The following is a 4,951-nucleotide window of genomic DNA, read 5'->3' on the forward strand; positions in this document are numbered from 1 at the left end:
TGGTGGCACTTAACAACAACTATATTGTAGGCTATAACAGCAATGACAACCACATTAACCTGAAAAGTAATTATATGGTGAAAAATGAAGTATTACTTATCCTTGTCCTCAAGCATTTGAGGACATGTAGAGGAAGATACAAGCACTAACTTAATTAGTAACTATCAAATGTAACATGTTCCGTAGTACAAATTATACCTTGTTACAAAAATATGGAAGAAACAACTAATTATTCCTTAGGGAGTAGAATTCCTTATCAGAAATATAACCTTGGACCAATGATTTTTTTTTTTTTAATGAATTTTCTAGGCAGATGGAATTAAGGTTAAGCATCTGTTGTTCTTATGCATTGTTAAGTCATTTTTGACTCATAGTGACCATATGCGTCATGGCAGAAATGTCCCTTAGGGTTTTCCAGACTATAATATTTATGAGAACCGATCAACAGGTCTTTCTCCCACGGAGCTGCTGAGTGTCCAAACAGCAAACCTTTCAGTTAACAGTCAAATACTTAATTGTTGAACCAGTAAGAATTTTTCAGAACTGTGTGAACAAAGTCGTGGTCTCTTGAAAGTGTTCTCCTATCTCCACTGCACAGTGAGGCAAGGTCTAAACTAGCTGTCCGGGCAAGAGAAAGGGAAAAAGTGAATTTGTGTCAGGAAAGAGCAAACAGGACCCTAATACTAAAACGACTAAGGTCAGGCAAGTGGCCAAGGATAGATATATTACTAAATGAGTCAGACACGGCTAAAGGACAAAGTCTTTTGATTAACATACAGTCAAGATCCAAAGGTATACAAAAGAGGGAAAGATGCAGAAGTTATAGGAAGTTTCTTCATGTGAAGAGATTCTCATAGGAAAAGGCTTTTTGTACCTATACGTATCTTGACCTCAGATTCTAATAACATCTGTAGAAGAACTGCCAGTTTTCTTTTTGGCATCTCTTGGTTTCAACATTATTCTTCCTCGGAGATATTGACATTCCTTCTCAAGCACAGCAAGCATCGTTAGAGTTTATTGCTTGGTTCCATGCATTTAGTTAATTTGCCTATTAAATCAAAGTTGTGTTTGGCTCCTGTCTACCTCACTTGCTCAATGCCAGCTATTTCCTCTTCTTAGCAAAACACACTCATATAATTTGCAAAACTTGGTCTTCTCTTCCAAGCACTGAGAGCCTGAGTTTGAAATTTTTAGCTCTGTCTAGTTTTATAGACACACATCCTTTCACTTTCCCTGAAATTGCTGTATTATTATGAATCTGAAATAGTCAGAAGCCTTCTTCTCTTTACTAGGTGGGATACGAATTAGTCAAATGAATGGGAGACACCCAAGCACAAACAGAACCACGGACTCTTTTTCTATTTCTTTATTCATCTGTTTGACTATTAGATTTTTTTTTTTTTTTAAGTGAGTACCATTACAACAGAGAACTCAAGGTTGCTGAAAATACAGTTATGAGCAAGTTAAACGTACTCTCTGTCATATTGAATCTTAATGGAGAAGGTGTTGCACAAACATACTAATGAATTTTGAGTTGGGGCATGATTCAGGAAACGAATACAGTGCAATCCACCATTTGCCTGTCAGTTGTCATATTGGCTTGCATGTTGTTGTGATACTGGAAGCTATGCCACTGGTATTTTAAATACCAGCAGGATACACTCATGGTGGACAGGTTTCAGCTGAGCTTCAATACTAAGACAGACTAGGAAGAAGGCAAGGCAGACAACTATCGAATGAAAACCTTATGCGTAACAGTGAAACACCGTCAGATAGCACCAGAATATTGAATAGTAACATTATGAATAGTACTTGAATATAGTTAGTTATAGTGCCAGAAAATGAGCACCTCAGGTTGGAAGGCACTCAAAATACAACTGGGGGCAAGCTGCCTTCTCAAAGTAGACTTCACAGTGATGATGCAAATGGAGTAAATCTTTTGGGACCTTCATTTGCTGATGGAGCATAACTCAAAAAAAGAATCAGTTGTAAATATCCATTAGTAATCAGAACATGGAATGTGCAAAGTGTAAACCTAGGAAAACTGAAAATCACGAAAAACTAAATGGAACAAATAAACATTGATATCCTAGTGTTTAGTGAGCTGAAATGGACTGATATTGGCCATTTTGAACCCAACAATCACATCATTTTCTATGCAAGGAATGATAAATTGAAAAGGAATGGCATCACAATCATCATTAAAAAGAACATTTGAAGATCTGATACCATAGTGGTTACAAGTTGGGCTGCTAACCTCAATGAAGTCAGTAGTTTAAACTACCAGCTGTTTCATGGGAGAAAGATGAGGTTTTCTCCTCCTGTAAAGATTTACAGTTTCAGAAACCCTATGCAAGATTGCTATGAGTCAGAACTAACTCCACAACATAGCACCACCACCTTGAAATATAATGCTGTCTGTGATAGTATAATATCCATACATCTACAAGGAAGACCATTTAGTTCATACCACTGTTATTCAAATTTACGCACCAACCGGCAAAGCCACTGATGATAAAACACTAGAATTCTGCCAATTTCATCTGTCAGAAATTGATCAAACATGCAATCTAGATGCATTGATATTATTGATGATTGGAATGCAAAGGCTGGAAACAAAGAGAAAGGATCCTTGGAAAATATGACCTTGGTAATAAAATGATGCTGAAGATCACAGAATAAAATTTTGCAAGACCAATGACTCACTCTTTGCAAATACAGAAGAATCAAATTGACTTTATCTGAAAGAAGAGACAGTGAAGAAGCTCAGTATGAGCAGTCAAACTAAAGCCAGGGAATGACGTTAGGATAGGCCATCAATTGTTTACATGTAAGTTCAGGCTAAAGCTGAAGATAATTAAAACAGTCCATGAGAGTTAAAATATAATCTTGAACATGTCTCACCTGAATTTAGAGATCATTTCAAGAACAGATTTGATGTATTAGACACTAATGATAGAAGAGAAGGAGAATTAAGGGATCACATCAAGACACATCATACAGGAAAAAAGCAGAGATCAATAAGATGAAAAAAAACACACAGAAAAGACAAAGCTGGGTATCAGAACAGACTCTGAAACTTTCTCTCTAGCATAGAGATGGAAGAAATGAGGTGGTCAAAGAGCTGAACAGAAAATTTCAAAGGACAGCTCAAGAAGACTAAGTCAAGTTTTGTAATGAAATGTGCAAAGACCTGAAGTTACAAAACCAAAAGGAAAAACATCAACTGAAGGAAAATATTCATGCCTCGGGTTGTGATATTAAAGGATTCAATGTGTAAATTGGAAACCTGGTGTGGATAAACCTATAGGATAAACACAAGACATCAGGTTGGTTTGAACCACAAGGTCGGTGGTACAAATCCACCAGTTGATCCTCAGAAACCCTATACAGGGCGACTATGAGTCAGAACCAACTGGACAGCACTTAACAGAAACAACCTGTGCAAAATATTGAATGATGAAGAAGACATCAAAAGAAGATGGAAAGAATACGTAGAATCACTGTACCTAAAAGTAATGGTGAATATTCAACTATTCAAAAGGTAGCATATTATCAAGACTCAATGGTACTGAGGAAAGAAGTCCAAGGTGCACTGAAGGTATTAGTAAAGAACAAGGCTTTGGCAGTTGATGGAATACAAATTGAAATATTTCAACAAACTGATGCAGCACTGGAGGCATTCACTCATTTACACTAAGAAATTCAGAAGAGAACTACTTGGCCAACTGATTGGAAGAAATCCATATTTGTGTCCATTCCAAGGAAAGGTGTTGTTGTTGTTGTTAGATACCATCAAGTCAGTACTGACCCATAGCGAACTTATGCACAGCAGAACAAAACACTGCCTGATCCTGGGCCAACTTCACTACTGTTGCCACACTTGAGTCCATCAATGCTGCCACTTGGCCAATCCATTTCATTGGGGGTCTTCCTCTTTTTCTCGGACCCTCCACTTTACCAAACATGATATCCTTCTCCAGCAACTGGTCCCTCCTGACAATATGTCTAAAATATGAGAGATGAAGTTTGGCCATCTTGGCCTCCAAGGAGCACTTTGGCTGCACTTCTTGTAAAACAGATCTATTGGTTCTTTTGGCAGCCCATGGCACTTTCAATATTCTCCTCCAACACCATAACTCAAAAGCATCAATTCTTCTATGGTTTTCCTTATTCACTGTCCAGTTTTCGCATGCATATGAAGTTATTGAAAATACCATGGCTTGGGTCAGGCACACCTTAGTCCTCAAGCTGACATCTTTGCTCTTCAACACTTTAAAAAGGTCTTGTGCAGCAGATTTGCCTAATGCAATACATCATTAGATTTCTTGACTGCTGCTTCTGTGGCTGTTGATAATTGATCCAAGAAGAATGAAGGAAAGGTAAGCTAACTTAATGTGGAAATTGTTAGACAGTATCATTAAAATTTTCTAAAGATAATTTTTAAATTGCTGCAGTAACATTGACATGGAACTGCCAGAGGTTCAAGTCAGTTTCAGATGAGGAGGTGGAACAAGGGATATTATCACTGACATCAAATGGATCCTGTCTGAAACCATAGAGTAATAGAAAGATGTTTGCCAGTACTTTATTGACTATGCAAAGGTTTTAAATCGTGTGGATCTTGACAAACTATGGAAAACTTTTTTTGATTATCGGTGTTCTGGAACACTTAACATAGACCAAGATGCTGTCATTCGACGAGAACAAAGAGACACTGAGTGTTTTAAAATCAGGAAATGTGTGTGCCAGTGTTGCACTCTTTCCTATACCTATTCAATCTGGATGATGAGGAGATAATCCAAGAATCTGGATTATATAAAGAAGAATTTAGTATCAGGACTGGAGGAAGACTCAGGAACAGCCTGTAATATGCAGATAGTACAACATTGTTAGTTGAGAATGAAGAGGATTTAAAATATTGAGGAAGATAAAAGACCACAGCCTTCAG

This window comes from Chrysochloris asiatica, unplaced genomic scaffold, assembly GCF_000296735.1.
Source record: "Chrysochloris asiatica unplaced genomic scaffold, ChrAsi1.0 scaffold00177, whole genome shotgun sequence".
Lineage (NCBI taxonomy): Eukaryota > Metazoa > Chordata > Mammalia > Afrosoricida > Chrysochloridae > Chrysochloris > Chrysochloris asiatica.